Source organism: Heterodontus francisci, unplaced genomic scaffold, assembly GCF_036365525.1.
Source record: "Heterodontus francisci isolate sHetFra1 unplaced genomic scaffold, sHetFra1.hap1 HAP1_SCAFFOLD_174, whole genome shotgun sequence".
Lineage (NCBI taxonomy): Eukaryota > Metazoa > Chordata > Chondrichthyes > Heterodontiformes > Heterodontidae > Heterodontus > Heterodontus francisci.
The window spans coordinates 2,371,347-2,383,762 of NW_027141730.1; the positions used below are offsets into that span (position 1 = coordinate 2,371,347).

The 12,416-nt window shown below is 45.9% G+C and overlaps 1 protein-coding gene and 2 non-coding genes across 3 annotated transcripts in view; 2 read left to right on the forward strand and 1 right to left on the reverse strand.

Moving 5' to 3' along the window:
• Positions 1-12,416, forward strand: part of LOC137364572 (histone H2A-like) — a 185,839-nt gene that overhangs the window by 40,113 nt on the left and 133,310 nt on the right. The gene's annotated exons all lie outside the window — the stretch shown is intronic.
• On the forward strand, positions 270-358 carry trnap-ugg (transfer RNA proline (anticodon UGG)). Its single transcript is given in 2 exon segments — positions 270-305; positions 323-358. It is a non-coding gene; the product is annotated as a tRNA-Pro (tRNA).
• trnal-uaa (transfer RNA leucine (anticodon UAA)) lies at positions 9,207-9,289 on the reverse strand. The gene has a single exon. It is a non-coding gene; the product is annotated as a tRNA-Leu (tRNA).

The following is a 12,416-nucleotide window of genomic DNA, read 5'->3' on the forward strand; positions in this document are numbered from 1 at the left end:
CTGCACCAACCTTAGAATGTGGATAGAGTAAAAAGTGAGATTGGATGGACAGAAGCAGTCTGAAAAGATGGCTCAAACAAAAGGTGAAAACGCTGAAATGTTAACTCTGTTTCTCTCTCCACAGATGCTGTCAGAGGTGCTGAGTATTTCCAGCACTTTCTGTTTTTATTTCAGCTTTGTAGGATATTGTTTTGATCTGAAAAAAATGCACGATCGGCTGTGGGTGCCAGTGAAATTCCACAGGAGCGAATAAAAGCTACGCTAACGGCGGCTCGTTGGTCTAGGGGTATGATTCTCGCTTTGGGTATATAAGTGATTAATATGTGAGAGGTCCTGGGTTCAAATCCCAGACGAGCCCTTCTCTGTTGCCATTTTTAGTTTAAGGTCATCGATTGCTTTCAGCCTTCCAGAAAGCGGAATCGATTTCCAAACTGAGCCTGCTTGAGGACAGGGGAACTGGAATCAAAGAGCTTGTCGACAAAATTGAAATGAACAAAATATACAGATTGTCAAGTGGGAATATAAGGTTGCAACAGTAACTAAAGGCCTGCTCGGGTCAGCAAATGAAACCCGACCCAAGCCTGACAGCTTTGCATCGGACCTGGTCCCAGTCCTTTCATTTTTTTCCCGTGCCCGAACTGACCACCAGAATGTTCAGTTAAACTTGCTTCCGTTTTTCACTTTTTAAGCTTGTGCAGATAAGGCAACAAAAACTGTAACTGGACTTGAAAGGTTGTTTAAATGTACATTAAGATTAGAGCAACGTACCGGAGGTGATGAGCTGAAGATTGTTACCATAGAAGTTAGTGATTGTGAGGTCACTAGTTCAAGAGAAATTCATGGAGTTGTGCCCAGACAGGTTGTCCCACACTGTATTGATTAAAATATTGCCCGAAGGCGAGAAAATATCATTATACATTCCCTAGACTCCTGCTTTCCAGGTTGAAATACTTTCTGCAAGTTTATCCAGAGAGCAGCTGAGATGCAGAGACCAGGAAGGTCTTGAGTGATTAATTATTATAAAATATACATTCTTATATTAAAGAGATTGTGCTCTACCTTCGATGGAATCGCTCACTGCAGACTAGTGCGGAGTGTTTCCCGCCTTGACGTCCTGGCTGTCACTGGATCTTGAGTCCAGGCCTCTGGATTACTGGTGCAGTAATCTTTGAAATTTCTCCCTTGATCTAATATTTTAATCTGGTAAGTCAGATTTTACAAAAAAAAAATTAATGATTTAAGACTGCTTCATGTTCAGCAGTGCCAAATGAATAAAGAAATTCAAATATATTCAAAATTATATATCAACTATTAAATACTAATGCCCAGCTTTGAATACAAAAAAATGCCTCTAATTGTGTTCTGGTCTGGAATGGAATTCTTCAGTGTTTCTGTTTAGCTTGGATTGACTCATCGATTTTCTTGTTTTTAACTTTGTCGATGCCTTTGAATAATTGTGGATCCTTCTTCAGGGTGTCTTCTTTCACCAGGTAGTTCTGACCTCTGATGATGTTGATCGTAATCAGCTTCAATTTGCTGATAGTTTTGGAAGTGAGCAGATTTCCTTTGCTTGAGTTTACAACATGGAACTTAGCCTGACGTGTGGACCCATGGGAGGATTTGAAAGCTTCCCTTGCATTGGAGCATACAGTTGCATCCATCAAAACAGAGGTACAGGAGAAGTGACATATTCAGTTCAGTCTGTCGATCATGTGACTTTTAATCTCAGGGTTGTGAGTTTGAGCGCCATTTAGTTTTTCCACTTTTTAGGCTTCATTAGCAGAGAGTACAAGGAGTGTTTGAAATGAAATTCAACAACAGTATGAGAAACGCTCTCTTTCATTCGGGACTCTTAACTCTCTGCAGCATCTCGCTGTGAAAGATTGAACTTTATCTCATTTCATTCTCAGCTGGGAGTCAGTGCGGCTCAGTGGGACTTCTGGATGTCTCCCACCTCACAATCCATCAGTGCTGAGAAAGCAATGGGAAATATTACTCATGGCTGAGTAAGCAGAGGACACCGATTTAAGGTGAATGGGAAAAGAACCAAAGGCAACATGAGGAAAAACCTTTTTTATGCAGCAAATGGTTAAGATCTGATATGTACTGCCTGAGAGTGTGACGGAGGAAGATTCAACCATCGCTTTCAAAAGGATATATGATAATTATCTGAAGGGGAAAAAAAATCAGCTTTTCATGGAATACATGAGGATGTGGCATGAGCTGCGTTGCTTGTGCAGAGAGGCAGCACAAGCACGATGAGCTGAATCCCTCATTTTGTGCTGTAAGTATTCTGTGATCTATGATTCTATACAAAGTGAAACCAACACTCACATATGAGAAACTGACAGGTACCGTGTAAACCCTACACTAACAAACCAGCAAATGCCAGGGACAGAGTAAAACCAACAGTCCTAGACAAGAAACTGACAGATACTGTGTGAAACCCAAAAATCACTTATCAGGATTTGGCAGTTAATGTGTAAAAACCTCTCTTCAATATCCATCCTGCAAGGTACAAAGAAAATTAGGTACAAACCCAGGCTCATACTTCGAAGACTGAGAGATAAAGAGCAAAACACAGACTCACCTACAAGAGGCTGACAAGTACAGAGAATAAAATAGAGGGGGTGCAGATTAAAAACACATGCATGTAACGGATACTGATAGGGATAGAATCAAACCCTTTCTCACACATGACACGAAAATTGGTGGTGTCGTAAATAGTGAGGAGGAAAGCCTTAGATTACAGGCCAATATAGATCGTCCGAGGCAGAGAATATAAGAGCAGGGAGGTTATGACGGAGCTGTATAAAATGCTAGTTAGGCCACAGCTGGAGTACTGTGTACAGTTCTGGGCACCACACTATAGGAAAGATGTGATTGCACTGGAGAGGGTACAGAAGAGAGTCACCAGGATGTTCCCTGGGCTGGAGCATTTCAGCTATGAAGAGAGACTGAAAAGGCTAGCGTTGTTTTCCTTAGAGCAGAGAAGGCTGAGGGGAGATAAGATTGAGGTTTACAAAATTATGAGGGGCATTGATGGGTTAGATAGGAAGAAACATTTTACCTTAGTGGAGGGGTCAATAACCAGGTGGCATAGATTTAACGTAAGGGGCAGGAGGTTTAGATGGGATTTGAGGAAAAACATTTTATCCAGAGGGTGGTTGGAATCTGGAACGCACTCCCTGAAGAGGTGGTAGAGGCCGGAACCCTCACAACATTTAAGAAGTAACTGATTCGGATTTGGAATGAATTGTCTGACAGGGTGGTGGAAACAGATTCAATTATAACTTTCATAAAGGAATTGGACAAATATTTCAAAGTGAATTTCTCCAGGACTATGGGGAAATAGGCAGGGGGTTGGACTAATTGCATCATTTTTTTCACAGATTCAGCACAGGCACAAAAGACCGATTGGCCTCCTTCTGTGCTGTATGATTCTATGAAATAGTGACAGTCAGGGCAAGTCTGTATAAGAAGGAGAAATGGAGACAGGTCAGGGAGAGCACATCACCAAAACTGGAGATACTACATTGGACAGGGAGGGTCAGAGGGGGAGAGAGCATGTACATACAGTCAGAATCAGCACCTTCAGGGGAGGAGAGAGAGAGGAACCAGTGAGTGTAGAACTGAACCCAGCCAGAGTCAACCTGCTGAAACACCAGTGAGTTCACACAGGGGAGAGATCATTCACCTGCTCCGTGTGTGGGAAGGGGTTCACTCAGTCATCCAACCTCACTGAACATCAACTTGTTCACACTGATCAGAGACCTTTTCAATGTCCTGACTGTGAGAAGAGCTTGAAAAGCAGTAATGATCTGCTGAAACACCAACACACTCACTCTGGGGAGAGGCCGTTCCCCTGCCATGTGTGTGGGAAGGGATTCACTCAGTCATTCAATCTGCTGCAACATCAGCAAGTTCACATGTAACTGCAGGGGTTGGATTCTGCTGTTGTTGCTGCTATTCATCACTTTCAGAGACAAAGTTGGGTCTTACTTTATAACCAGTGTAGTCCAGAGCAAAAGCGTCTTCTTAATGTTGAGATAAACGGGAGAAGAAACCGGGAAGTGGCGGCGAGGATGGGGGAGGTGCTGCACCATCACTTTAATGGTGCACCCTCCCACCCCCGGGGTCCTCGCTGCACGTCCGCCAGGCCTGGCGGCTCTGATTGGGGTCCTGAGAGCCCCTGAGACTCGGGGCAGCTGAGGCTGCGCTCACCCCCGCTCAGCTCTGTTGTGATATTTAAAATATGAAAGGCCTGTTGGACTGAGAGCTGATCTGGAATTTAGAAAGCAGCATTACTGGAGGCTCATTGCTGCTCAGCACAATCTCACCCCCGATCCTGGGAATTGTTGATTCTGCACCCTGTAGTTCAGTTCTGCAATTAACTCGAGGGGGAGATGTGTGAGCAGAAAAACAGAGCAAATTAAAAAACACAGCTGGACAGATGTGCAACAGGTCAATCCACTGTGACAATAACTCCATCTCTGACTCCCTCCTGACAGTAACCAGCCCTTTCACAGAGACTGTGGGTGGCTCTGAAAAGAGCCTTTGGTTTATTAGATGTCATTTTTGCCGCTTTACTTTTTCTGGGAGCTCTGAGCGCTGTTTTTCTTGCGCAGCAGCACGGCCTGGATATTAGGCAGCACCCCGCCCTGAGCGATGGTCACCCCTCCCAGCAGCTTGATGAGCTGCAGTCCAGCCCGGGAGGAGCAAGACTTGGCCTTGGACCGAGCTTTCCTGCCGGTCTTTCCTCTTCCAGACATTTCCACAATCTCACAAATACTTTCACAAAGAATGGATAATTTCTCAGCTTTTGTCATAAGCTTGAAACAGTCAGGATGGCGGAGTGGTCTAAGGGGCTGTGTTCCGAAGAAGGGTCACTGACCCAAAACGTTAACTCTGCTTCTCTTTCCACAGATGCTGCCAGACCTGCTGAGTGAATCCGGCATTTCTTGTTTTTGTTCCACTATTTCTTCCCTGGCTTCTTTCAACAGCCTGGGGTACATTTGATCTGGTCCTGATGATTTATCCACATTCAAGGATGCTCATCCCATTACGACTTCCTCTCTCCTTAAGTTATCACGTCCAATACTTCACACTCCTCCTCCTGAATAACAATATCTGCATCACCCTCTCATTCGGGAAAACAGTAAAGTATTCATTAAGGATATTGGCAACATCTTCGACCCCGATACAAAGGTTACATTTTTGATCTTTTCTGTGCCCTGCTGTTTGTTTAGTTGCCTCTTACTCTAATGATTTGATGCAACATCTTTGGGTCCATTGTTATTTTGTTTGTCCATGTTCTTTCCTGTTTTCTGTTTGCTCTTCACCGCTGCTCCCAAACGCCTCCAGTTCAGTCAAAACACAACTTGTCAGAAGTGGGATTCGAACCCACGCTTCCAGTGGAGACTGCGACTTGAATACAGCTCCTTAGACCGCTCAACCATCTTGACTGCTTGCCATGTACTGTCAATGCTAAGGAAATTATTCATTCTTTGTGAAAGTATTTGTGAGATTGTGGAAATGTCTGGAAGAGGAAAGACCAGCGGGAAAGCTCGGGCCAAGGCCAAGTCTCACTCCTCCCGGGCTGGACTGCAGTTCCCGGTGGGCCGTGTTCACAGGCTCCTGAGAAAGGGTAACTATGCTGAGCGTGTGGGTGCCGGAGCCCCGGTCTATCTGGCTGCTGTGCTCGAGTATCTGACCGCTGAAATCCTCGAGCTGGCCGGTAACGCGGCCCGGGACAACAAGAAGACCCGCATCATTCCCAGACACCTGCAGCTGGCCGTCCGCAACGACGAGGAGCTCAACAAGCTGCTGGGAGGGGTGATTATCGCTCAGGGCGGGGTGCTGCCTAATATACAGGCCGTACTGCTGCCCAAGAAAACCAGCACTCAAGAGATCCCAGAAAAAGTAAAGCGGCCAAAATGTCATCTAATAAACCAAAGGCTCTTTTCAGAGCCACCCACAGTCTCTGTGAAAGGACTGGTGACTGTCAGGAGGGAGTCAGAGATGGAGTTATTGTAACAGTGGATTGACCTGTTTCACATCTGTCCAGGTGTGTTTTCAGTTCCCTCTGTGGATTTCGCTCTGTTTCTCTGCTCACACATCTCCCCCTCTAGTTAAGTGAAGAACTGAACTACAGGGTGTCAGAATCAACAATTTAATAAATCCCGCTGCCTTCGATTTGATAAATCCCGAGATTATCCCGGTACATTAACGGGAACTGGTTCGGAGCTGATGAATTAATTTAATAATGGAAGTGTCCGGGTTAATTCTCTGGTTTTTATTTGGACAGTTTGAATTGTGTGTTTTTTTTTCTCTCTGGTGATCTGAGCGCCGCTTCTCAATGAGAATCTGCTCTCAGAACAGAGTAAATGCAGGAAGGAAGAGACCATTCTCGGGCTGTGTGTTTCTCTCCTAACCTGATCTGTTTAGACCGCACTGTTCCCAGAGGACGGAATCAGTGAGAGTTGTGCACACACAGGAGCTGAGTCCATTGCAGCGCTTTAATATGTGCCTTCCCCCCGGCCCTCCCTATTCTCCGGACACAGAGCTGTCTGTTTCCCCCGGCGGCGGGATAGAGTCGGGGATTCTCTCCCCGCAGTGTCAGGGTCTGCAACCCCGGGGAACTGGCGGTTTCAGTCAGAGTGACCGAGCTGCCTTACATATCCTGTGTAATAATCTCCAATGGATTCAAATATTAGTGAACTCATTGGGTAATGTTTGTAAATAACCCTCATGTGAACGGACCCGGCTCCATTAATGCCTTCCAAATAAAACTGGGATCCATTTCTTTTCCCCAAATGCCAGCTAACGGATCCCAGGAGCGGGGTTGAGATTGTGCTGAGCAGCAATGAGTCTCCGGTAATGCTGCTTTCTAAATTCCAGATCAGCTCTCAGTCCGACAGGCCTTTCGGGAAAGTGATGTGACAAAACAGAAACCATGTGGCCGCCCCTCCAATCTAATGGGTTTGATGATGAACAGAGATGGCAGCTCTTTCCTTTGCTGATTTGGTGGCTCTGAAAAGAGCCCTTGTTACACTTGTTACTGAAACTGGGTTTTCGGTGCGTTTCCGGCGGATGCGGCGGGCCAGCTGGATGTCTTTGGCCATGATGGACCGAGATCATTCTGATGAATCTGCTCATTTTCCGGCAGAAGCATCGGTCGCTGTTTGAACTGTTTAAAATCGGGGGTGTATTAGCAGCCAGAAAGTGAAGGGCAGTTCATTGCTCCCTGCAGCATTATCCGCCTCTTTCAGGAGAAAAGATCAGAAACCGCTCGTTTCTGTCAGTCCCCGAGAAGCCTGTGAGAAGCGGTTAGTCGCTAATTTGTTCCTTTTACAGAGTGGAAGCTGATATTTGTCCCGTTTTAAATTGCTGAACCGGACCTTCCTCACGCCGCTTACAGTTAACAGATTGACAAATGAAAACGATTCCTAAAATCGCGTCAGGATTTTGTGACGGTAAATACAGTAAAAAAGAACATAAAATGAGAGGTTTTAAAATTGTTGCCTGAAAATTGAAATTTTCCATCACTTCAATTCATTCCTGCTCTGGAATTGCCTGGCTTTTTACAATTGGAAAATCTAAGCCAATGAGAACTTCTATTTACTTATATGTGATTCTCCTATTGGTTAAGAATTGGATTGAGAAGCGGGTGACCAATCAGAGACAGAGTCAAACTGTGGGGATTCCAGGCCCCCAGTAACTGAGCTGAAACTGTTCAGATTGACAAACCCTGGCAGTAGCTTTACACATTGGACACTTCACACTGAGTCATTCAAGGGCTGGTGTGAGAGAAGCTTCAGATCCTGTCATTACTCTCTGACTCATTATTCATCTCGAACCAAACAATTCGTAAATGTGAAGCAGTGAAGAGACTTTTCACTCTCACTGCAGAATGTGTCATCTGGGGAAATAAGGAACTATTATATTCGGAGATTCCAGGTACATTCCTCCCTGAACAAATCCATTCCGAACATTCCCGATCACAGCCTATCCCAGCTCCTGTTGTCACCCGACTCCAGCTGAATTGGAGAAACTCATGTGTTGGGGTTTGAGTTGTGAGGTGGGGTTTCTCCGCCAATGTCTTACAAACTCTCCCCCTGAATTTGTGAACTGAGACTGCACCGAACACATCCCCAGTTCGAGTGAGGGCCGGATATCCCTCTGTTTTATTACAGAGAGTGGGGAAAGGGCTGGGTGGAGGGGAGTCACCAGGGATCCTGGATTTACTCCAAATCATTTCCATGTGGAATCTGCAGGCGGGGCCGGGACAGGGATCATTTGATCAGGGGATCAGCTCTTTCCTGAGAGATGTGGGTGGCTCTGAGAAGAGCCTTTGTGTTCAGATGTTTACAAGTTTCCCGCGCTTTCACTTCTTTCCAGACCCTGCTTTCTGAGACTTTGCTGCTTTCGGCTTGACCTTGCTCTTCCATGTCTGCACTTTCTTCAGCGCCTTTCCGCCCGCCGCACTCTTGCCTTTTTTGACCTTCTTCGCAGGAGACTTTTTCTGAAGCACTGCTTTCTTCACCGCCTTATTTGGCGTTGCCGCCGCCTTGCTGCTCGTTTTCTTGGCTGTTACTTTCTTTGTTGTCACTTTCTTGTCTGCTGGTTTCTTCACTAAAGATTTCTTGTCTGCTGGTTTCTTCACTGAAGATTTCTTGTCTGCTGGTTTCTTCACTAAAGATTTCTTGGCTGCTGGTTTCTTCACCTTCTTTCCCACCTTTCCCTGGTTTTTCCTTCTTGCTGATTTTGAAGGAGCCGGAGGCGCCCTGTCCCTTGCTCTGCACCAGGGAGCCTTTGTTCACATTCCTCTTGATACTTTGCTTGATCTGGGTCTTGAGCTTCTCCTGAGCGGTGGCAGACCTGCAAGGAATCAACTACCAGCTAGCGTATAAAGCGAGACCATGGCTCAGGGCCTTCAGTTAACTGGAGGGGAGTCGGAGAGGCAGCGGATCCTGTGAGGAACCACAATCCAGGAAGGATGAGAAGGTCATTGTCAGGGTACAGAGGAGATTAAGTTAAAGATTTACCAGTTTATAAGCAAGCGCAGAGCCAAGGAACGGTGCTGGGGCAGATCAAATAATCGGAAGCTGTGATCAGTTGGAAGGCAAGAGTGATGACATGACAGAAGAGATGACGGTGCAAGGCAAAAGTCAGGGAAAGAATAAGTAACATTTTGTAAGCACAGATACCAGGAGTGGGGTTTGAACCCACGCAGGCACATGTTTATTAGAACTTAAGTCCAACGCCTTAACCACTCGGCCATCCTAGCACATTAACCCACCACTGAAAATGAAATTTAATGTGATCCGGGTGCCATCTGGCCTTTTCCAATATAAAGTTATGACTCCTCTCCCATGCTAAATTGGACCCTTCATTATTTATGAACCTCAATCGGATCACCCCTCAGTCAAGGTTTCTCTAAGGTGTAGGGTCCCAACTCTTTTAGTCTAACTTGATAACCAAGATGTCTTATACTGGGAATTCGTCGAATGTCTCTCCTCTGTACCCTTTCCAAAGCCTCAATGTCACCCATCATGTGAGGAGACCAAGACTGGATACAATATTCCAAGTGAGTCCTGACCAAGGTTTCATAAAAGGACAAATTCGGGACATCTCAGATACTGAAGGAGTCCGTGTCCAGAAGCAGCAAGACCTGGACAACATTCAGACTTGGGCTGCTAAGTGGCAAGTAACATTCACACCACATAAGTACCAGGCAATGACCATCTCCAACAAGAGAGAATGTAACCATCTCCCTTTGACGATCAACAGCATTACCATCGCTGAATCCCCCCACCATCAACATCCTGGGGGTTACCATTGACAAAAGCTTAACTGGACCATTCATATACATACACTGGCTACAAGAGTAAATCAGATAGTGGGAATTCTGTGATGAGTAACTCAGCTCAAGGCACGTGGTGAAATGCTCATTAGGAGAGCTGGAGAAATGGACTGGTCAGGTGGGCAGAAAAGTGGCAAATGGAACTCAACTTGGAGAAGTGTGAGGTGATGCCTTTGGTGAGGTCAAACACAGCAAAGGAATACACAATTAATGGGTGAATGCTGAGAGGTGTAGAGGAAGTGAGGGACCTTGAAGTGAATGTCCACAAATCCCTGAAAGTAGCAGGACAGGTTGATAAGTTGGTTGAGAAGGCTTATGGAATCCTTTCCTTTATTAGCCGATGTATAGAATATAAGAGCAGGGAGGTTATGCTGGAACTGTATCAATCATTAGTTAGGCCACAACTTGAGTTCTGTGTGCAGTTCTGGTCACCTCATTCCAGAAAGGATGTAATTGCACTAGAGAGGTAACAGAGGAGATTTACGAGGATGTTGCCAGGACTGCACAAATGCAGCTATGAGGAAAGATTGGATAGACTGGGGTTGTTCTCCTTGGAATAGAAGAGGCTGAGGGGAGATTTGATTGAAATGTACAAAATTGTGAGGGGTCTGGATAGAATGGATGGGAAGGGTCTATTTACCTTCGTAGGGAGGTCAGTGACTCGGGGGCATAGATTTAAAGTGATGTGTTGAACAATTAGAGGGGAGATGAGGAAAGGTTTTTTCACCCAGAGGGCTGTGGGAGTCTGGAACTCACTGCCTGTAAGGGTAGCTGAGGCAGAAACCCTCAACTCATTTAAAAGGAGTCTGGATGTGCACCTCAAGTACCTGAACCTGCAGGGCTACGGTCCAAATGCTGGACAATGGGATTCAGCTGGGTGGCTCGTTTTTTGGCCTGCCTGTGCTGTAAACTTTCTATGTTCTATGATTCTATGCAGACACAATGGGCCGAATGGCCTCCTTCTGCACTGCAATAATTTTGTGATTTTTGACTCTCCAAAACTTATCAACCATCTACAAGGCACAAACCAGGATGAGTGCAGCACCAACAATACTCTAGAAACTCGACGCTGTTCAGGACAAAGCAGCCACCTTGATTGTCACCCCATTCACCACCTTAAACATTCACTCCCTTCATCACTGACGCACAGTGGCAGTAGTGTGTACCATCTACCAGATGCACTGCTGCAACTCACCAAGGCTCCGCAGACAGCACCTTCCAAACCGAAGACCTCCACCACCTTGAAGGACAAGGGCTGCAGATGCATGGAAACACCGCCATGTGCAAGCTCCCCTCCAAGTCACACACCATCTGATCTGCAAATATATCGCTGTTCATTCACTGATGCTGGGTCAAAATTCTGGATCTCCCTTCCTAACAGCACTGTGGGTGTACCTACACCACATGGAGTGCAGCAATTCAAGAAGGGAGCTCACCGCCACCTTGTCAAGGACAATTAGGGATGGGTAACAAATTCTGGACTTGTCAGTGTCGCTCACATCCCATGAAAGAATATGCCTCATTTTATACTCAATTGTCCTCTGAATGCAGTCCAACCCTCTATTTGCTCCAACTATCACTTCACAGCATTGCTGCTGTACCTTTAGAGATCTGTGCACTGGAACATCCAGATCTCTGCTCAAAATTATTTTCTTTTTTCCACCTACTTTAATGTTTTTCCCTGAAGGGTGTATGAATGTTGAGCATTCGCCCTGTCCACATGAATAACACTGCACTTACCCAAATTAAACATCATTTACCAGTCATGAACCCAATCTCCCAACACATTAAGATCAGCCTGAAACAGTCGAGTATCGTCTACAGTCTAAACACTCGCACAGATCTTCAAATTATCTGTAAATTTACAGATGGTGCCCCCTACACCTACATCCAGATCATTAATAAAAATAGTGAAGAGCAACAGTCCCAACACCGATCCCTGTGGGACACCACTGGTAACTGGTCTCCAAACAGATCCAGATCCATCTGTAACTACTTTCTGCCTGCGTCTGCCAGTCAGTTCCCAATCCAGATCAATATATTTCCACTGATACCAGGGACTTTAATCTTACAGAGAAGCCTCTTGTGTGGAACCTTATCAAAATCTTTTGGCTGAGATCTGCTAATTGAACACAGGCACGGGATGAGGCCTAGGCCTGTCCTGCTTTGTGTGTGGGTCTCAGGACCACACAAGGTGAGATCAGCTCACTGAGCTCAGGCCCATCCTGCTCTATATGGTGCTCAGTACCTCACCAAATGAGAATAACTAACACACCACAGGCCAGGGAGCCTCGGCCCATCCTCCCCTGATTGTGGTTCAGTGCCAACCAGGTCAGATCAGCTAATTCAGCACAGGCCGGAGATGGAAGCTGGACCTTTCCTGCTCTGGGGACTCCGTACCATACCAGGTGCAATGAAGTAAAATACCACAGGCCGGGGATGGAGCCTGAGATTTCCCTGTTCTGTGTGGGGCTCTGTACAACAACGTGTGAGAAGAACTATCATCCCTCAGGCTGAGGAAGGAGCCTGGGACCATTCTGTTCTGTGTGGA